At 36.4% G+C, this 23,696-nt stretch overlaps 1 protein-coding gene and 1 long non-coding RNA gene across 11 annotated transcripts in view; one reads left to right on the plus strand and one right to left on the minus strand.

Moving 5' to 3' along the window:
- Positions 1-23,696, minus strand: part of FER (FER tyrosine kinase) — a 460,601-nt gene that overhangs the window by 75,358 nt on the left and 361,547 nt on the right. The window lies entirely within an intron of this gene.
- Positions 14,086-19,724, plus strand: LOC130854999 (uncharacterized). The gene is made up of 3 exons (XR_009054205.1): positions 14,086-14,249; positions 14,820-14,880; positions 19,713-19,724. It is a non-coding gene; the product is annotated as an uncharacterized LOC130854999 (long non-coding RNA).

Here is a 23,696-nt window from a genome sequence, read left to right on the forward strand (position 1 = left end):
GCCAGAAGTGATGCAAGGTTGTTGCTTTTGTCATCAAGTAATCACATCCTATCTTTAGCGACAGAACAATAACAAAAAAGACCCATTTGTCACTGTCTGGCCATTGATCTCCCTAACACTGAAGAGGTAGAATTTTTACGCTCCGTTAGTATTGGTTACTAGAATACAATCTACAGTTCTAATAGTCTATACTTATCACGTTCATACAGAACAGTAGATTTCACAGAAGAGGCTGAAATGAAATGTAAGAGGATCTCAGAGCTAATGTATATATTGAACAGTCACTGACAGGTCTGCTGCTTAATTTCTTCCTATTCTCTAGTCCATCTTCATGTCCTTTTTTTTTTGGCCACGCAGTGTGGCACATGGGAATCTTAGTTCCCTGACCAGCAACTGAACCTGGGCTCATGACAGTAAAAGCCCAAGTCTTAACCACTGGACCACCAGGGAATTCCCCCATCTTCATGTCTTTTGTTAGTTGAATTTGCCTTCTGATGCCTTTGAATAAATTTCCCTCTAAAGCTCCCCCCCAAATGATACTGTATGCTAGGTATGCTTTTGTACGTCTTTCAAGGGAAGATCATTTCTTACTCTTTAGATCCCTGACACCTTGCACAGCCTGTTTTATAGCAGTTGTTTAATAAATGCTCCATGAAGGCAAGTCATTCTTTTTATTTCCCTAAAGTATAGTTCTTGTTATTTAAAAATTACAAACAATTCTGTAGTCCCTAAAGTTCTACCTCTTTTATGAAAACTTCCCAGATTGAAGCCTATTTGCCTAATTCCCACAACTGCTCAGTGACTCACCATCACACAGTGCACCCACGCTTGCCATGCATATAATTTATACAATAAAAACAATGGGGAAGGGAGTTGGGGTCAGATTATTAGAGTCAAGCAAATGAAAGAAGTGGAACTGAGCTTTCAAATGCTCTAGTATGGTTCACTGACAACTTATTTTTTTCAGAAACTCACGTTCAGAAAAGCAGTTCCTAGTGAAAAATCCCATTAAGTCTGTAACAGAAGGTAAACAGATTTTTATAGCAGCCTCTTGTACCCTCCTCCTATCTTCAGTCTCCTAACAGAGATGATTTTTAATGCCTTTTTCCCCTCAGCCTAAAGCTACTATGTGAAATCCATGTTGAAGGTGATACCTTTCATGGAAATTTCACTGGTGCTAACAATTTAGGAAGAAAGAACCCTGGAATCCATGCTCTGGAAGCCATACTGTAAAGAGTAGGCCATGAAGTCCAAAGCCTCTCCTACTTAATGTATCCCTAGACTTCTAAGCTGGTGGCTTTTAAAACCACAATAAGCCAAGGAAACTGTTCAGGAACCTACACTGCACTGGCATAGTATGTAAAATTGCCACTGTGGTAGCTATATTATTGTGCAACAATGTGTAGTGTTTCTCCCTATAGGAGGATTATACATCCTCACCATGTTGAACCCAAGCATGTCTATGTGACTTGATTTAGTCAGTAAATTTTGAGAAGTGATGACTATTATGTCTAGGAAACAACTTTAAGAGCCAGTGCGTGGCTTGCCAAGTTCCCTGCCTCTGTGACTGTAGAAGCAATAGACTCTTCCTGTGTCCCTAGGTGACTACGGTGAGCAGAGCTCCTTTTCTGACCCATGATGGACCATGAGAAATACATTTAGCCGTGTTAAGTTCCTAAGGTTCTCATGTTGTTTGTTACTGCAGCAAAATCTAGCTAGTCCCAACTGATACAGAAGGTGAACCTTTTCTTGTCTTTTGTGATGGCTGGAATATGGGTGATATTTACAGTTGATCTGTAGTACCTCTTACGGCTTTTCAGTTTAGTGAACCTTCAATCAAGTCCAATGCAGAGGGGGAAATTGCTCTATCTGTAATTATTTGATAACCTGAAACTTTTGTGAGTTTTTCTCATTCCTGATAAATACTTCAGATACTCTTGATGTACTAGGATATCATTAACATGGCTTGTGGGAAAATGGAGAAAAACGAAGTTTAATTTATATTTTCAAAATATGAAATTTTTTTAGTCATGAAAAAAACGTAGAACTCAGCATGTTAGGTACACAAGGTAAGAGAGGCCACCTCTGTGCCCTCTGGAGATGCTAGTTAGGCCTCCATTCAGTCTTATACTCGAATGTAGAACCTTGTAGGGGCTCACATGTAGGTAGCTACTAGTTCCTACAAATTTTTCCAGTTCTCTAAACATGCTCAAGAGATGTGGAAGAAGACGAGCTATCACAGATCATGAGTCCAATGGATTCTGGCATTGCTCGTGAGTTGAAGGGCACTAGAGTTATGAAGAGAACACTCGACTCTCAAGTTCTCCACTCACATAAATGATAAGAATGTCTATCTCCATCACATAATAATATCTTTCCCCCTAGTTCATTGCAATGTAAATACACTCCACCCTATTATCAGATAACTCGGATGATGAAAGGCACTTTCTGTGTATTCTTAATGTCTCCAGTTATAAGATAGAAGGCTTTAATCTTTTTCTATCACTAACAGGGGTGTTAAAGGAAAAAGCATTTGAAGTCCAAGACTTTCATAAGGGGCAGAATCAAACACCAAAATCATTTCAACAGGTTTAGCATTTAGTAATTTTTCTCCCCTGCTCTCTCAAAAATCATCAATCGCTTTCTGTCTACAGCCATACCACCCTGAACATGCCCAATCTCCTCTGATCTTGGAGGCTAAGCAGGGTTGGGCCTGGTTAGTACTTGGATGGGAGATCAATAGCTTTCTGACGACAATTTTAAAAACATATTTTCTAGTTGCCTAGGTGTTTCATAACACTGTTTTTCTATTTTTCTGTGCCCCTAGTAACAGTATCACTGATGATACATAGCTTACAAATGAGAGCCAAACTCCTTCCCATGGGATTTATATGAAAAATTTGGCCACTATGAGCATGAAGGGAACTGACCTTATGATTAACGTGTGGTGTGTTGCCCAGTTCAAGATGACTTTAATATTGCTTCAGAAAGGATATGTTTTGTACTATTTCTTCATTTGTGTCTGTGTAATTATTCAATATAATGAAAAGGGAAATGTGATTTTAATTTATTATAGGTGTAATTCTGTTTTACTTTAACCCATTTTTTTTCTATTTAAGGCTTTATATGAATCACTATTAAGAGCCACTAAAATAATGCATTCCTTTTTTTATGTAATGTGAATAGGGTTTTTGTGTTCACAGAATAAAAATAGGCTTAATCTGCTAACAGCAAAAAAACCTAAGCACTTTCATAGTCTACAATAATATTTCACATTACATAAGGCGGCATTGTTTTGCTTACTAGGCACTAAAGGTATTTGCAATTTGAGTTTTTGGGGAGTCAGAGAAAAAAGTTTTTGCCTTTATTTCTGATATGATTCAATAACATACTCTCTAGTCAGCTGGCAATTGATAGCAGTGTTCTCTCTTTGATTCAGTTTTTCTTATTGTAATCCATCTAGCACTGTGTAGATCCTGTCAGCTAACTGGCTGCCCATCTTTATAAGTGGTACTTACCTCAGCCATTGTAAAACTGAGGAGTTTTCAATCAATTCTTACTCTCACATCAATTTATCAAAATACTAAGCTTTAGAACACGTCAGCAAAATGTGTGTTCCCATATTTACATATCCTATCCAGAAAAGAATCGGGGGGGGGGGGGTGCTTTCATACCAGAGATAAAATTACTACAACTCTTATGTTGATTTTACCTGAAAATCTCTAAATCTTAATGGGGAAAAAATGAAATAAAAGCTACTTTCGACATCTGACGTAATGGTCAAACTATATTTCCTTAAAAATGCTCTCTTGGTAAGGTTCAACAGGAACAATTTTCCTGTCCTTTACCAAGGTCCCTAAGTTATGAAGAATGAGAAGTAAAGACATGGGCCCTGTCCTTTTGGAGTACAGGGTGGGAGTGGGAATCTTCTGCAGGGTTGGCAGCAGGACAGAGGTTTAGGAAGGTGTCTGTGGGAGACAAGGAGGAGATTCTGATACACAATATTGAAGAAAAGACCTGAGGCTCATCGATACCACCCTTGGTCCATCTGGCCCCTCTGTGCTCCTTTTGAGGCTTTTGATGACTCTTCTTCTTCCTACTCCTTAAATGTTGCTCTAGCCCAGGTCCCTTCTCTTCTCTCTCCTTAGGCAATCTTGTTCTCTCTCGTGGCTTTAATGATCACAAAGAGGAATCCATGGATCCCAGTTTTATAGCTCCCGCTCCACTACTGCAGCTGGACACTTAAAGATTCCTATTCCTAGATGGCCTACCAGTATTTCAAACTCAACAAGTCCCAAACAAATGTCAAATTGTTCCTGCCACCCCCCCCCCACCTCCAGGTCTGCTCCTGATTCTTATTCCCTATCTCGGTTCATGGACTGCCATGGGCCCCCAACTCACATTAGAAATATACTCTCAAAATCTTCGACTCTTTCCTTTCCTTCACTCTATCGCATCAATAATTTATAATTATTCTACATCTGAAAAAACTCTTGAATCCAAGCCTTCCTTGTCATTCGCATTGCATGTGTCATGGTACAGGTCCTCAATTGCTTTTTTTTTTCTTTCAGATCCTTATTGGAGTATAATTGCTCTACACTGTTGTGCCAGTTTCTGCCGTACAACAAAGTGAATCAGCTATATTTATACATGTATGCCCATATTCACTCCTTCTCGAGCCTCTCTTCCACCCTCCCTATCCCACCCCTCTAGGTCATCACCCATCATCGAGCTGATCTCCCTGTGTTATGCAGCAGCTTCCCATTAGCTATCTACTTTACATTTGGTAGTGTATATATGTCAATGCTACCCTCTCACTTCGTCCCAGCTTCCCCCCCATCCCCCATCGATGTCCTCAAGTCCGTTCTCTACATCTGTTTCTTTATTCTTGCCCTGTCACTGGCTTCATCAGTACCATGTTTTTAGATTCCATATATATGCATTAGCATATGGTATTTTTCTCTTTCTGGCTTACTTCACTCTGTATGGCAGACTCTAGGTCCACCCACCTCACTACAAATAACTCAATTTCACTCCTTTTTATGGTTGAGTAATATTTCATTGTATATATGTGCCACATCTTTATCCATTCATCTGTTGATGGGCTTAGACAACTAGAATAGTCTTCTAACTGTTCAGAGAGAGTAAGTGACTTTACCGCCTCCAATCTGTGATACATCAGATGGAAATTCAGGGGCAGCTGACTACATCCTAAAAGAGTGGGAGGAACTGGAGAAATGAAGAATTTTTGAGGCAGCAGTACTGCTTCAAATAAGAAAAATGGAAGTTCTGGGGAAAGTAACTCAGTCTAAGGCTTTTAGGTAACATTACAGTCTCACTGAATCTCTCTTCTACTGTCTTTTACTGTCATTACAAGAAACATGCAAGATAATTAATAATGAATATGAATTCTGAAACATCCTGAAGACCTGCAAGCATCCCATGGGCAATTCAAGGAAATAAAATATTTTCCTCTTTTATTAAACCAAGAGGTAGAATGGCTGTTCCTCCTCTTTCCCCCCACCCTCCTCTTCCTGTATATCTGTTGTTCCAGCCCTACACATGACATTCTCTTTTACTCTCCCCAAGGCAGAAGTCCCCCCAGTTCTAATGTGACATAAATCCTCCTGGTTTGAGTTGGACTGGAGGGAACTGGGAAGAGCCAATCAGTGCATCAGTTAAGGTCTAGGACAGGATGGTAGGCCTATTGTCTTCAGGAGGAAACTAGGTCAGGACATCCTTCCCAAGTTAAATGGATGGGGGCCAGGGCCACAAGGAAAAGAGTAGAAGCAAGCCTGACAGAAACCTCAAGCCCTAAAGACTGGAGTGGAATTGAAAATCTGTTTTGGTATCCTTATTTGCTTCTTTCCTCATAGGACTGAAGCCACAAGGGCACTATAAAGAGTACTTATTTTTTGCGGGCCTTTCACCAAGCTCAGCCTCTTACCACCACCCTACCACTGACTTTTCTATCCCTGTTTGTGGCTCCTTTCCATCAAACATTGGTTCATTCTCTTTCTGGTGCCTCTGGATAGGAGACCTGTTAGGTCAGTTTGTGATTAATGAGCTGGATCTTATCTTGGATACTGTCTTGGGTTCCCCCATGGCTCTATTCCCTTTAATTGGAAGCTAGTCTTACCCTCCTCTGTACTTCCCCAAATTACTAAAAGTCAGACTAAGGTTGGTGCTTTCACAGAGGCCCCAGGGACATTTGAACAGAGAAAAAGAGGCCTGGCATGAAAGCTGGTCAGGAACAAACATGGCAGAACTATTCAACTTCAGTAAACCCTCAGGGAGCATCAGTGACTGGATGGTACATGGGCACACTGATTGGTGCATTGTCGAGGAAGAGACACAGCAGCCTCTGATACCTCCTCTTTCCTTTTTCTGGAAGCCCTGAGTAAAGCTTCGAAGCCCTTGTGACTTGCTCTAGGTTGGAGGCTTCCTTCTCTATCTCCCACTTCCCTCGCAGAGCCAACTGAACAGACCAGGTAATCAGTTTATAAAATCCACTATTATAATTAAGACACAATTAAAAAACATTTCTTCTCAAAGAAACTATGAGACTTTGGAAAATTTAAGCTACAGCATTAGATTGTGTAGACAAGCTGTATAGCCTCTATTACCTGAATGTTACATTAGGATGAGACTTCTTTGCTTCATACTGACAGTATCAAAATTACGACCATAAAAATACTATAGGTTACCTTAGTAAGAATCACAGAGTTGAGAGGTTATTTGGTTTATACAAACACAACAAAGGTAACTAAGTTAAAGCTTGGACTAGATAGCCAAGTTTTTGAACTATTATCCAGTATTAATAAAACACTCTTTTGATTTATTAAATTTATAGATGTTGGAAAGATCTTACAATGTAGTGAAAAAAGGACATATTTGAAGGTTAGGAATCCTAGACTGAAGCTCTGAAAGCACATGTATCCTCATTAAACCTCTGTTATTTCACCTATAAAATGGTGATAATTACCTCCCTTGGTTTCTAAGAGGATCAAATGAGAATCTGTTTATGAAAGTAATTTGTAAGCTATAATGATCTAAATAAATATAATTGCTATCACTATTCTCAAGATTGTCTTTCAAAAGATAATGGCCTAGAGAATAATTGTGAGAAACATTCCAAAATTATTTCATATGTGGTATGTATGTGCTATTCATACTTGGAGACATTTCCAAACTACAAAACTGAAAAAGATCCAATGAAAACATTCTTTTAATGTATGTGTTCTTTTTTTCATCTCTTATGCCTCAAGTTATCTGTTGTCCAGTCTTGTATCAACATGCTTCATGAGTAAATCTGGGATGGCCAAGGCCAAGCAGAAGGAAGTATGGTTGTAAAGGAGAGCTTTACAAAGAGTTTCTTTGCTTTCTTTTCTACTTTGGAGTGTTAGTCATTAGAACTCCACCCTGCAGTGGCAGAAGTCATCAGACACAGCAAGGTGTCAGCCAAAGTCCATGGGACAGTGACGGCCAAAGGGTGAGGAATCAGGCCAATTTACAAAGAAATGGGGTAAGTCAGGGTTGGAGTGGGAGAGTCATGGATAACTTTGGAGAATGCCTCTGTTGTGTCCTATCTATAGGTGTATGGTAAGCCAGGGAGGCCATAGTTCATTGACCCAAATAAACTTCATCTCATTTCCCTTGCTCAAAGCCCTTCAAACGTTCCATCTTTAGCTACAATATCCAAATTTCTCTGCATGACATTAGGTTAACCATTTAAAATTACTGATATTTAACCATTTTTGAAGTTTAAAAATGACAATTATGTATGTCTAAACTAAATACACCATTAAGAGTGAAAACTTGGAGCCAGACTGTTCTGCACTAAAAATGAGGTACCTGACCTTGAGCAAATGACTTACCTTCACTGTACCTCAGTTTCCTCATTTATCAAAGTGGAGGGATAATAACGATACATTCGTTAAGGGTTTTTGTAGAGATTAGATGAGTTAATATACATAAAGCGCTTAAAATAGCGTGTGGCACCACAGCACCGCATGAGATTATTATCATCCCTCCAGCTTTACTTCCAACCGTTCTCCCAGCTGTCCTGACTTGCTCCAAGGGCACTCACAATTTATGGTTTCCTGAACATCTAATGTAGATGATTAGCTTTCTGCCTGGTATGCCCTCTCCTCTCTTCACATGGTTTATACAGCAGTGTCTTCCTAAGCACTATTACATAGGCTCTGAAGAGACAGTGGTGAAAAAAATTATACATGGTCTCTGCCTTTATGAAGTTCACAATCTAATGAAAGAAACCTCTGCTGTTTAAAGCGGGACCTCCCATTCGGACGTTAAAACTCTATCTCTGAGCCATGTCCCCTACGAAGATGTCCTTGATGTCCTCAGACAGTGTGAATCATTCTTCCTGTGCATTAACCCTGTTTCTAGGAAGACACTTTCATAGTGACTGCATCTGTTTCACTGATGCGTGTATACTGTTCTTCCTTCTAAAATAGAATGGGAACTCAACCAGAATAGAGACTACATGTCCTTCTTATTAGGGCTTAATTGTTGAGCAGAGTTCCTGGCTGAACTGCTTTTAATAGAAGCATCCACAGTCCCTATCTGGTTTAATTACCAAATTTAAGTCTGCATGAGAGCCAACTCTCAAATTTATAAGAACAAAATCTTATCTGAGTTACCTGTCTGGGACAGGCCTCTAAGCAGCTGGAGTAGGGAGGAGGAGGATATATCAGCATGCCCTTTAAAATCATTTTTAACAAATGACAGAAGAAGAACATCAAGATTATAAAACCTCAAATGTATGGATACCAAGGGGGAATGGGGAGGTGAGAGGAACTGGGAGATTGGGATTGACACATATACACTATTGATACTATGTATAAAATAGACAACAAATGAGGACCTACTATATAGCACAGGGAACTTTACTTAATGCACTCTGGTGACCTAAATGGGAAGGAAATCCAAAAAAGAGGGGGTATATGTATATGTATAGCTGATTCACTTTGCTGTACAATAGAAAGTAACCCAACATTGTAAAGCGACTATACTCCAATAAAAATTAATTTAAAAAACAAAAAGATTGTTATAATCTTGATGTTATATTCCTACTTTACCCACTTAATTTTGATAAATATTTTAAAAGAAATTCAATTGACTTTTATTTGAATGTGGTTATCTCCCTGTTTTTTAAAAATAAAACTGTAACTGATTATTTTGGATATGTCATTGTTTTGTGTTTAGTTTTTAAAGCACTACAGACTAATCAAGATAAAAAATGTTACATAGTGTGGAACTTTTCTTTTAGTATTTGAGGCTTTATTATTATACCAACTCAATGGAGAAGTTTTGATACTTAGGTACTTTTCCATGTTTCAATTTCACAAGAAAATGAACTATAGGAAACATTATTTTATTTTTTCAAATGAGAGAAATGAGACATTCATGAGCTAATACACTTCCTTAAAAATAAAAAATTATTTATGTACCATAACAACTTAGGAAGAGAGAAAAATTATTCCTGATGTTTTCGTCAAATCTTTTAGCTATGTTATTAAGGGTCTAATGATTAATCAGAGGTAAAAATAACATCTGTGATTAAAATACCAATCTTTAAGGACAAATATCAGAGGAGAGTGGGGGGGAGTCGAGGGAGGGAGGGAATACAGGGATATGTGCATAAAAGCAGATGACTGAACTTGGGGTACCCCCCAAAAAATAAGAATAAATAAATTTAAAAAAAAAAGGACAAATATCAGAGTTGAAATATATTTTTAAGAGTGACTATGGGCTACATTTGATTCAATCTTTTATACTAAACTTTATTTACAGCCCCTACAAAAGTGCTGAGAACAGCAGACACTACAGAGAAACTAGTTGACTGATGGGAAGTATAGTGACTGTAGTTTGGGTACATAAATCTGGATCTAGGGAACAATCATTAGACAAATGGAGAGGACAGAGACTGCAACATTTTTCCTTGACAAGGTCTTGCTTTAATTTTTCAAATAGTCAAATGAAGATAACTTGTGCCTTCTTTTTATCTCAGATATATTAATAGTCATTTTTAAGACCTTGATAATTACACAGTATCAAATAAAATTTCTCCAATTTAAAACTACCTATAAACACATTTTTTAAAATGTGGTCTTTACTATTCTTTGAGAAGTTTTCTAGTAAAACAGCCAAAGTCACCAAACTATTATCATTTATCAATATTTAGAAATACAGTTCTTAAAATAGCTAACAATAATCTTGGCTGATACTTCAATTGTTTTTGCTGCTGCTGCTGTAGGATGAATTTTAATAGTTAAGGCAGAATTTTTCTATTTGTCTTTGAATCACATTATCGAATTTTCTGACACTGTTTGCTATTTTCATGATAATCCTTTTCTTCTTTAAGAGGGGCACTCTTTGAAATGAAGGCCAAGAAATTACTGACTTCTTTCTCACTTATAGTTAATTCCAAACTTATCAATTTACAATATGTACTTTATCAAGCTGGACAACCCTTCCCCCCCAAACAACACTCATATTTTCTTTCTAATAAAATGGAAATTTCCAGTATGAATGATTTCCAACAAATACTGTAAACATCTTATGTAATGACCCATACATGTTAGATAAAAATCATTTCAGAAATTACATAGGAGTAAACATGCTCTGGCTAGTTAGCAGCAGGCTTCTACCTTCCCTCGGCTCTTCTGTCAACCACCACACAGTCAGTCTCCATTACTGGTTCATTTTTAATTTGAGTTCCCTACTAAGAAGAGCCTGGTGTTTATCCTTGATTCCCATCAGCTGTGGCTCAAGTGACCCGGCAGTCCCCTTCCACCAGAAGCTGCCATTTGGGCTTTATTCTAAGCTGTCACTCTTCTCTTTCAGTAAGTATTGCCTGTCCCCTCTTCACCTCCCAACTTTTACTGGATTCCCCACAGCCTGGCATTCCCCACAGCCTGGCATTCCCCACAGACCAACAGCCCTCTTGGATATCAATTTCAACCTGAATTAGACTTAAGGGCACAAGTTTCCTCAGACACTGGGCACTGGCTTTTGGCCTGATGGTCTTCTGTCCTGGGACCGTTTAAGAGATGACCCTCTTACCCTGGCTCCACCTATTTCTAGCTTACTCTTCTCCCAGTTTGGCCTTACAGGAGAGCCTGTTGGGGTTAAGACTAAAAGTATGAATTTAACTGGAAACATTGTAAGATGCGCATTATTGTGTTCTTCTCTGACATACCCCAAGCTCCTAGAATAGTGCCTGGCACGTAATAAAGCACTTACTAGACTAAGCGAACGAACAAATGAATGCCTTCCTGAGGTAGCAATTTATCTGTATACTTATGTTAGTTGTTCTTTCAGGAATTTCCTTAGCTTGTTGCATCTCTCCTATAAGGAAAGACTGAGAAGTCACAGTCCATATTCCAAATGTGGCATCTGGCTTACTACCAGTTGCCTATTTTAGTTCATTTTCAGGTTTTTGATAATTTTTAAGTTTCTGAAGATAAACAGCATTTGTTTTTGAATATTGACAGAAGGATGTTTTGTTGATTCTTCAAAGAAAACTTAATAATAATATTAGTGATAGTTATAATAGCAATTGATTATTGCATATTTATGCAATAAATGGTCAAGTACTTCAGACACCTTTTTCTCATGTAATTCTTGCCACTATTTTATGAGATAGGTAACATATAGAAGAGACTGAGAGATGCTGGACAAGTAGCAAAGCCAGGATTTGGGCTGGATCTGAGAGCAAAGCTGTTTTAAGTTACTTATCTAGCTATTCTAATAAGCAATATGCCTGACACTGACATGCTCAACAATGATTCCTAGGCCCCTACCTAAAATAAAATCATTAGCTAAGAGCATATCAGAGCACAAATGTAGACTACTTCTTGCTCTGAGCAACTAACATCATATTGGCATTTGATGGCTGCTCAGTTTTTGTTACTGACAAAGTAAAAGTACTCACTAGTACTCATTTATAACCTCATTTATGTAGGAGAAGTTCTCTCACAAACCCAATAAATAAACACATTACTGATCTCCTCTTTTCTATTAGAAAAATATATTTTAAAAATTCTATGATATAAATGTTAAAAAATTGGCATTCTATAATTTGGAAAAAGAAAACTGAAGTAAAATATAGTAAGTAACTTTACTAAAGTGAAAGCTCACTATATGATTAATGCTGACCAACTGTTGTCTGTCTCCACTGAAGATCACAGCAGAAAAGTCTTATGTTACAGCAGGGGATTATTAGGATTGACAGGGAAGACCTCTGTAAATTTATTCAACATGGGACAGAGTTATATTAAGTAAGGTTATTGAAGCTCTAACCCATAGTGATCTTCAAAAAATAATCAGCAATCAGCCATGGCTTAATCTAAAGACCCAATAAATGAAAAGCTGAGGTTTTCAATTTCTATTGCTAAGTGCTATATAATTCTATTTGACCTTGTGAGATTTAACACATAATATTTTGAGAGACTGAATTATGAGAAAAAAGTTCTTTGAAATAAAAAAATTAGTATTTTCTCTGCTTCTCCAACTTCCTTCCAATACCCATATGGAACATCTGCTGTATCAGGGATATAAAGTTGAATAAAACATGGTTGTTTTCTCGAGGAGCACACAGTTATCACGGGAGATAGGTATGTAAATGCAAAGTACAACAGAGGAAGTGATACTACAGAATTTAGGAGTAGCAAAAAAAAAATCCTGCGGAAGCAGATTTAAATATTAAAAGTGCTTACTAAGCTCCAGACACTTATCAGGCACTGATCCTCAGAGACTTTATTTATTTATTTATTTTTCTGTTTGAATTTGGTGTATATAAAGCCATAGACATGCTCTAAACTACTTTAGTAGTGTCTACGACCAAATAGAATTAATTAGGAGATGTGGTTTTTTAAATTTTTTATTTATTTATTTAATTTTTTTGGGGGGGGGGGTACACCAAGTTCAAGCGTCTGTTTTTATACACATAGCCCTGTATTCCCTCCCTTCCTTGACTCCCCCCCCACCCTCCCTGCCCCAGTCCTCCCCACCCTCCCCGCCCCAGTCCTCCCCACCCTCCCCGCCCCAGTGCTCTAAGGCATCTTCCATCCTCGAGTTGGACTCCCTAACAGCCTAATGCTGTGCTGCTCAGTATGGCAGTCACCAGCCACATGTGACATCTGAAACAGTCCAAACGGAGATGTGCTTTAAGCATAAAATACACACTAGGTTTTGAAAATCTGTACAACAAAAGAATGTAAAATACCCAATAACAAGTTTCGTATTAATTACATGTTAAAATGAGAAAAATTTTAATATATTGAGTTAATAAACTATACTATTAAAATCAATTTTACCTTTTCCTTTTTACATTTTTAATGTGGGTACTAGAATATTGTAAATAACACAGTGCTTCATATTACATATTTTTTGGACACAATAGAAGATATGGATAAATTAACAGAGGACTATAGTTTGTCACCTTTGATAAGTGCTAGGATAGTATAGTAAAAAGAGGAAGGAATATAAAAAAGCCTCATTATGGGAAAACTGATCTCTCACATATCAAAATGTTAAAAAAAAATCACTTAAAGATCATCAAATATATGTCTCATATTAAATGTCAAATTTTTTATTAAACAAATATATTTTGACTGTGATATTACTATGGTATAAAATCTTCAATCATCTTCAACATTTTTAAAATATGGAGATGGCTTTATTTTTTTTATTATAAAGTATGTCCACTGAATCATTTTCAAAGCAGAGATAAGTATAAATGTAAAAAAAAGAAAACCTATCCACAATTATTAATCCATTGCTAAATGTCCTAAAGTATTTATGCGTAAATAAAAAATACAAACTTACTTCCATAAAATCAGACCATAACTTTAGTATTGTGATTATCTCTATTAATAGTAAAAGTAGGATCTGCTATATGTTGAGATTTAGGATGTTTCCCAAAATTAGGTATTATATACAATGATATGATAGACAACCCAAAACATTATATTTTTCAAAACATTTTTTTATGTCTTCTTTGATTATTGCTTTGAGGTAAATTCTTAAGAGGTGAATTGCTGTGTCAAAGGGCATGCATTCTTTTTTTTTTAAATTTATTTTATTTATTTATTTTATTGGCTGTGTTCGGTCTTCGTTGCTGCACACGGGCTTTCTCTAGTTGCGGCGAGGAGGGGCTCCTGTTGGTTGTGGTGTGAAGACTTATCGCGGTGGCCTTTCTTGTTGCAGAGCACAGGCTCTAGGTAAGCGGGCTTCAGTAGTTGCAGCACATGGGCTCGATAGTTGTGGTTCACGGGCTCTAGAGCACAGGCTCAACAGTTGTGGCACGCGGGCTTAGCTGCTCCGCGGCATGTGGTATCTTCCTGGGGCAGGGCTCGAACCTGTGTCCCCTGCATTGGCAGGTGGATTCTTACCCATTGCGCCACCTAGGAAGTCCCAAAGGGTGTGCATTCTTACAGATGGTTAGTACATTTTAATAATTTGAATCCAAAAAACTTGTACCAATGTATACCTCTTCCAAAAGCATATGAGAATGTGTTTTTCTCTACTTATTAATAATAGGAATGAAAGATATAAAAAAATTTTACCAATCTGATAGCAGAAAATGGTATTTCATTGTTTTAATTTACATTTCTTCATTTTCAAATGTTTATTAGAAATTAATAAACCTGTTCATGTTCTAAATTAATGGCCTGTTCATATCCTCTGCTCATTTTTCTATTTCCTTTTTTTGCTACTTTTTAAGAGTTCTTTATATGTTATGGAATATTCAGCTTTAGTTTACCACACCTATTTCAAACCTTTTCTTACAGGTTTCTGTTTAGCAGTGACTGGTTGATTGCTACGTGGAAGTACACAACAGTGGAATAAAAGGTAAAGAGCCTTGAAATTCAAGGAGGTCTTGAAAGAATTACTAAATAATAGAGAACTTTAATATATTACTTTTAGCATTAAACAGAACAAGCAAAAAATAAATGTTAGTATATACAGATATGCAAGGTTTTAGAAGAATTAATGAGAATATTAAGGTACGTACTTGTGGCATTAAAATGTTGTTACAAATTTTCCATATTTCCAATAATAATTATTTAACCTTAACAGACTATTAAGATTCTCCATCTGAGTTCTTTTCGTAATAAAATTAAGTGTGAGTATTTCCCTTCACTCCTTTGCCCTCATCCCAGTCCTACCACCAATAGTTAGCTAATTGTTCCAGCACCATTAATTAAAATAAATGTTTTCCTACTAATTTACAATATCACTTTTATTGTACTCTAAATCTTTATCTATACTTTAGTGTATTTTTGACATTATATTCTATTTTCACCAAAGTTTTTGTATATATTTATGCTCACACATTACTGTTTTAATTACTATAGGTTAATAAAATGTTTTAACACACAAATGGGAATTTTCTTCATCCCTTTTGCTTTTACAATGTTTTCTTCATTATTTTGGCATATTTATCTTTCTAGATATACTTTAGAATCATTTTATAAAGTTTCCAAAGCAAAACTACATTTCAGTTTTAATAGGATGCATGCTCCAGATATTAAAATAAAAATTACAATCCATTTGAATAATACATGAATTTATTAATACATTATCATCCACATACTTTAGAACTTTATGCTTGATTAACCGATAGATGTTGCTGAATGTTAGTGTGGGCAGCATAATACTTGTAACCCTCACTCTGCATTGCTACATTACAGATTATACACATGATGAAATGCATACAATAAAAACAGTGAACATCCAAATGGTGACAAACTTTTCCAACTGCATTTTTCCTGCTTTTTACTAAGTAACTCCCAAATGTGAATTAGAAACATCATCACTGAGGCCAAAGACAATAGTCTGAAATCACATATTGATACTAAAAATGTTTACTGTGAATGCCTTATTAAGATGAAGACTTATTTCATGCCTGCAAAACTGACAATTGAAAGTGGTCTTTTTTTAAATTAATTTTTATTGAAGTATAGTTGCTTTACAATGCTGTGTTAGTTTTTGCTGTATAGCAAAGTGAATTAGCTATACATACACATGTATCCCCTCTTTTTTGGAGTTCCTTCCCTTTTAGGTCACCACTGAGTATTGAGTAGAGTCCCCTGTGCTATACAGTAGGTTCTCATTAGTTATCTATTTTATATATAGTAGTGTATACAGATATTCACAATATGCCAAAGTTCATGATTACATGTAAAAAATTAAGCTTGAAGCTCTAAAAACTTAAAGTATACTACTCCATAATTAAGAAATAGTTATCTGGGGACTTCCTAGGTGGTGCAGTGGTTAAGGATCCGCCTACCAATGCAGGGGACACAAATTAGATCCCTGCCCCAGGAAGATACCACATGCTGCCGAGCAACTAAGCCCGTGTGCCACAACTATCGAGCCCATGCCTTGCAACTACTGAAGCCTGCATGCCTAGAGCCTGTAAGAGAAACCACCACAATGAGGAGCCCGTGTGCCACAATGAAGAGTAGCCCCCACTTGCCGCAACTAGAGAAAGCCCATGTACAGCAACAAAGACCCAATGCAGCCAATAGATAAATAAATTAATTAATTAAAAAATAGTTATCTGTATTCCTCTCATAAAAAAATTGTATACCTCACAAAGGTATGACAAAGATTTGTGTAACCAATAACTGGGTAGAGAAGGAGAGGGTGAGGAAATATATGTTCTTTGTCCATGCTAGAATAAATTTAATCTTCAACACTGCTGCCCTGCAGCTGGCTAGGCCGCATTTATATTTTGTATGTCAATTTAAATGATAAATTAGACGCTTATAAAATTTCTGATTTATAGCTTTCAATAAAACTGGGAAAAGTTAAAACCAAACATGGATGAAACAGTACTGGAAAAAAAAAGAGATAAAATGTCTGGTCTGTAAAAGAACTGTTATTTCTTCTTGCTGGCAATGACCCTTCATAACATAGTAACATACAAGTTATAAAGTGATTAAAATTTATGGCAACAATGAATGCATGAACAATCTGCTTGTTTTACAGTCACCTAATGCTAGTATATATTCAGTATACTGAAGAAAAAAAAGCCCACAGATCGGTAACATGCATGAATTATTTCATTATCTATCTATACCTTTGGCATGTAGCATAGTTCCTTGTACACAGTAAGGACTTACTTATTCAATGAATAATGAATGACTCTAACATGACATTTATCAGTTTATGTATACTATAAAGAGCAAATGTTGAAATGAGAGGAGGAGAAAAAATTAGCAAGAACCTAAATTAGCATTTTAATACCATTATGAAATAACAATTGTTATTTAGAGAACATATGTACTGTTTTCAGGGGCCTACTTCTGAAAATATTGTCTGATTCTGTGTCCCTCCTGAAATGTAAAAATTAGGTTTGAACATAAAACCATGAAGGATATTTTCACTTTTTATGACTCCTAATACAGTTAATTAGGAATATCGTTCTTAAAACAGTAATCTTTAAGAATGAAAATGTAAAAACAGTTGAAGCATGCTTTGTATGGATTAACATTAATAACCTATTATTATTTTAGGTATGACAAACACACAATATATACACAAGTCTTCATTATGTGTTGTAATAAAATAGTAGCGGAGATAATCCCCAAAGGCAGATAACCTTAAAATGATCTGTATTTGGAATTTTGTACTGGCATTCAATACAGATGTGTGACAAAGCCTTCTTGTTTCCCCAAGGTGACTATAGTGAAAGATAAACCATGATTAAATGGAAGTGCATATAACAGATGCCAATAAATATTTAAAACATTGTAAAAAAAAATTACCTTGGAATTTTGCCAGTTAAGAATTCAGGGGTTATGAATAGGTTTCTGTGTGTTGGAAGTATGTGAAAGGGTAAGAGGCTATTATAATCTTTTCGGCTGGTTGGTGGACCCCCTAGTGACCTTCCAAAACAGAACCTGGAATCCTGTTCTCCCCAAACTTCATACTACTAACTTCTTCAGTTTTCACCAAAATGAAGAATTCTCAGAAGTCTTTCAGGACTTCTGAATCAGGACTTCTGAGTGGGGAATCAGGAAAGATTCCCCATGTAAGCACATTTTCCCTTCCCACTTCCATACAATTTATTTTCACCATGGCATCCTGTCTGCTTCCATCACAGCTTTTATCACAACTAGTGAATACCTAATTATGTGTTTACCTTTTTATCTACCTTCCCTGATTATAAGCTATATAATTACAAGGAGTGATACAACCAGTACCTAATACAAAGCTTTGCACAAAATTAACATTCCAGTAAGTGTTTGCAAAATGAAAGAAAGTAGACATTAGGTTGGAGGAGGTTTGCTCTACTAACTGTAAGTGTTCGTAGCTGTGAGAAATGGTATAGGAAATGAATTCTTATTCATTAACCAATCCCTTTATTGAAAATGAAAATTATCCAATAACTCTGACTTAGAAAATTTTCCTGGTCCATGCTTGGGTTTGGATGGGCAGAGCCCTGAAATTAAGATCTCAAACTCTCTTTTTTTAAAGCACCTTCTGTGTGGTAGCTGCTTATATAACGGATAAGGTGAATAAGTAAACAGAGGATAAAAGAAGGGAGTACTGGTCCTGTTGCTCTAGCCCATCCAAGAGGAATGGAGGCTGAACTGCTTTAAGATCTAGCAAGCGTGGGAACCTGCAGGGCCCTTACCTCAGAACATACATATAACGGGGCCCAGATGACTAGACAACTGGGTGCAAGGCAGGGGAGAGGAAGTCCCCTTTGGACTTCAGTAGCTATCCTAGACCTCATGGTGGATGTTTTAAAGGTACAACAGCAATTATTTCCAAGCACTTAACTGTAGTTATCCATAGAGAATTCAATAAAGGTCAGGGAATCTCTCAGATTGAAAGTACAGTTTCTGGAACTGAGTCAATTACTGGCTGCATCAGGAAAGAAACAACCACTGTAGATACGAGGCTCTGAGCACTAAGAAATGAATGAGCCATCCCTGGATGTAGCAGTCTGAGCCCTCACTGTTTCATCCTTTCTGACAAGTCAGAAGAACAAGGAGTCTTGGAGGTGATACCTAAAAAGAATTTCCAATTTAGGAACAAGGATATCAAGAAAAATGTGTGGATGCCGTTACCCTAAAACTGCTACAACTCAAGTAACAGTCTTCCATGAGATGCTTTATAACATAAAACACTTGGGAATATCAGATTTTGGAAGTATATCAGGAGATTAAAAAAGAAATCCAGTAGTTCTTGTCTGCTACTTTACCATTTCAAAAACAATACTACTACTACTAATACAAACTCACATTGATGGAGTGATTAGGTTCTAGTCACTGTGCTAAACACAACCTTCACCAAAATTCTGTAAGTACTAGTATTATCCCAATTTAACAAACTCTGTTATATGAGTGGGGGGGGTGTTATGTTATTAAAAAAAAACTGACTGTAGTAGGAGGAGATACTGAACTTAATTGCAGATTTTTTTTACAGTCTTTGAATATAATTCACTTCTAAGAGAAGCTTAGTAAATTATTTACAGAAAATCATTTATGTAAATTTATAAGATGTTTAAATCACTATTTTCACAGTGATTCTTACTTTATGGTTATATATTTATCCAAACAATGGTGCACAATCATTTGAATCCATTGTTTTATATATAGGGTTCTAATGTATATAAGAGGAAAATACAGCCAATAATTCTAAATATTTATCTCCTGAGGTATTAGGATCTTGAGAACAGCAAGTTTACTGAAAGAAAAAAAAAATTTCCTTGAAGACTTTCCCTACAACTTGTCTTAAAAGGAGAACTCATGGGACTTCCCTGGTGGCACAGTGGTTAAGAATCCGCCCGCCAGTGCAGGGAACATGGGTTGGATCCCTGGTCTGGGAAGATCCCACATGCCGCGGAGCAACTAAGTCCGTGAGCTACAACTACTGAGCCATATGCTGCAACTATTGAAGTCTGTGTGCCTAGAGCCTGTGCTCTGCAACAAGAGAAGCCACTGCAATGAGAAGCCCACGCACCACAACGAAAAGTAGCCCCCGTTCGCCGCAACTAGAGAAAGCCCACTTGCAGCAATGAAGGCCCAATGCAGCCAAATACAAATAAATAAATAAATAATTTTAAAAAGGAGAACTCACATGTCTAATCTTATATTTTCTTCCTATTAAATGCTTTTCTCCCACAAGAGGTTAAGTAATTGGTTCAGAGTCAGTTCTGAGATCTCAATTGAAGGCTGCTGTCCATCAAGGACAGTAGTAAAGAAAACCACTAAAAAAAGTCTATAAGAAAGGACAGAGCAAAATCTTACAGCTGACAGGTGTTATACTTCTAAGGACAACTGATGCCTTTCTGAATACAGAGGAGGGGAGGAGAATCCACACAGTAATTTTTTAGGAATTTACATAGGCATCTAATGTAAGTGAAAAATGACTTCCATTTCACCAGTGCACAAAGCGTTCATACTCTGTATGAATTATTGGCATTTTGTACAAGGCACTGAATGGAAGAATACTGCCAATAATTTCCCCCTACGTTTTGTTTCTGAAAGCTTTCAAAGTGGTTATTATAACAAGGATAAAGAAAACTGCCAAGCACCTAGTTTTCTATTCCTTTGAAAGGTTTCTGGCCAATATCACTGCTAACATAAGCCCACAAGAGTAACTTATGGGCTTATAGAGATACTGACCGGGATGTTCTGAAATGACTGAGAGATTAAAATGTTCTTTAGCTAAAAGAAAAATTGATGAAAATGTAAATTAACCTTCTTTTGCCTAGAAGTCATTGATCGAAGTATTAAACTTCAGTCTTTACATACACCGCAAAACAATTACTCAGCTTTTAATTTAAAAAGTAAATGTGAATGCAATGTTATTAAGTGAAGAAGATCAGGAGAAAACATTTAAAAGATGTTTTTCATGGGTTTAAGAACTACGTCAGATATACCTGAGTATATACACTCCACAAAGAGTACATAATACTTTCCCTACTTTTATTTCAACAAAATAGCTTCTAGTTCTGATCCTATACAATAATAACATTACCTATTTGCATAGTTCACTATTTATAAATAATTTTTATTTATGTTATCACATTATCATTTAGTCAATAAACATTTGGTGATTACTACTTGATGCGAAGTCCCTTGCTAAGTGACTGGGAGGCAGAGCTATCATCAAATTTCACTATTGAGGGAGGATATTAAAATAATACGCAGCTAATTATTGCAAAATTTCCGGCATCTGAAAAATCCCAGGATGCTACCTCAGAGGGAAGAAAACTTTTCTGCATTTGTAACATTATGCACATAATGGAGTTAACATACTACACCTGAGAAAGAATCAGCACTGTCAACAAAGTCCCTTAAAATAAATGTAAAATCCCACATGGTAGATAAAATGGAAACCTAAAAGCTTGGACAAACTGTTTCACAATAGGTTCTCATCCAAGAGTTCTGATGTATATTGACAGAAGGCAGCTAAATCTTTTATCATAAACCTCAAAATTCCATTCATCTTCTGTTCTGACATTTTTAAAAAGCAAGATGACATATGGATGTATTTTTTCATTATTTACTTCACTTAAGTCCTTCCTCTGAACTGCTGAATAATTTTCATTCATACAAGAGGAAGAAGTGGAAAATAACATTATGCTTAAAATGCCATTTGTCTTCACTCAAACTATGTGTTTGTCTTTACTTAGAGTGACATCGCAAAGGCAAAATGCAACGCAAATGGTCTATGTGTGTGAAGACAGGATGCACCAGTAATAATTATCTTGAAATATGGTGGCAGCCTACAATCAAGGACATCAGCACAAGTAGAATGTGAATATCCATTTGTTTCTCAGAATAAGGCAAAATTGCAACATTTTAAACAAATAACTTGGTTCAGATTTGATTTAATTCGTCTGGTATGCTATAGAACTGGAAGAGTGATTAATTTCTTAACATTTTACATAACAAACACAGTCAAATTATACTTGCAAACAGAAATAAAGCAATTTGCTGACACTCCTGTTTTATTTTTGATCATCTGACAGAGCATTCTCCTTGCAAAGGGAAAAGAGAAAATCTATGAAGCAACAGGAGCAGTCAAAGCTTTTACCAAGGCTAAAGCTAAAACAATTCCATTATAACTGATACCTACAATCAGCAGTATTACATTGTTTGTCAACATCTATCAGCAAAGAAAACTGGTAAAAATCATATTTCACAGGTTTTCATCTCTCTTAAATTCAGGTTAAGCATTTTTGGAAGTGTGGCGACCTCTTCAGGACAACAGTACCGTTAGTCTGAGATTGTAACTCAGGGTCCTGACACATTTTCTCTTGCTCATTCATCTAACCTGATGAAAGTCATGTTTCCCCAATTCAAACTACTTTCTCTGACTTCTTTTGCAAATCATCATTTTCTGTGTTACAGTCTGGTTGCATTTGTATGTCTTATATGTTCTTTTCCAAGGGGAAAAATCACTTGGAAGGGAGTTTCTTATTTTAGAATTCCCTAACAGAACTAACAGAGAATGATTTGCACAGAGTAGACCAACATGGCTTGAAAAAGGAAGGAGGAGGAGTAGGAAGAAAAGGGAAGAATTTATAGTCATATTTTTGTATGGTATAGTCTTATAATTTTGAATTATAAAGAAAAATCATCTAACTACAAACTGTAAGAATAAAAATATCACAAACCACAAAAACTCAGAGGAAGCTGAAAATAATAATCCTTCCAAAAAAACAGAGGAGTCTTTCCAGGCAAAAACCCTATAAAATCTGTCTGGTAGAGTACTAATAAACCTTACTTATAGAGATGCTTAAAAATAACTTGGAGTGTTTTCATAATCTTAGGGTGAATAACCTGAATATAAGAAAACCATTATTATAAGTGAATCTCACAAAACTCCTAGATGTAGAGATACTTCGTTTATGTGCCACTTACTTTGCTATGCCCATGTAAGCCTTTTTCCACTTACAACTGCCCAGGCTGGTTAATATGTATGATAGTATTACTTGGAAAACATCTGTATTCAATTCGGGTCTGAGATAAATGAATCCTATCAATAAATCATAAACTGTCTTTAATTTTCCATCTTTTTTCCAGGTCTACTATCATTTATGCCTTTGTAATATTTTGCCTCATTGGTCTCCCTAGTCTTATGTGTTCAAAAGTTTTATTAATACTGTTAGAAAAAAATTAAAGATCTTCATTAGCAGCAACAAGTATTGAGTGGCTACTATGTTAGGGCCTGAGACATTAAAATAACTAATTACTCTCATAATCTTTTATAATGATAGTTAAGAATTAAACTCATTTTTAGCAACAAATATCTATTGGCTCATTTATTAAGAACTGAGCAGGTAGAAGAAGGAAGGATAGCAAAACGGGAAGGAGTAAAGCAGGAAGGAAGGAAACAGTCAAATAGCTAACAATGTAGTTGGAGAAACAAGACATTCATTTTGGAAGATAATAACACACAGAACAGACAACAGGGACGAAGAGAAGGAGGAGAAGCAGGTTGCATACGTATGTCTTACATGTTCTTTTCCAAGGGGAAAAACCCTTGGAAGGGAGTTTCTTATTTTAGAATTTCCTAACAGAACTAACAGAGTATGATCTGCACAAAGTACACAAACATGGCTTGAGAAAGGAAGGAGGAGTAGGAAGAAAAGTTTACTTCTGTCTATATGAACGTCTGTAGTGTTGCACAATTCA

The sequence above is a fragment of the Hippopotamus amphibius genome, chromosome 1 (genome assembly GCF_030028045.1).
Source record: "Hippopotamus amphibius kiboko isolate mHipAmp2 chromosome 1, mHipAmp2.hap2, whole genome shotgun sequence".
NCBI classification, from domain to species: Eukaryota; Metazoa; Chordata; class Mammalia; order Artiodactyla; family Hippopotamidae; genus Hippopotamus; species Hippopotamus amphibius.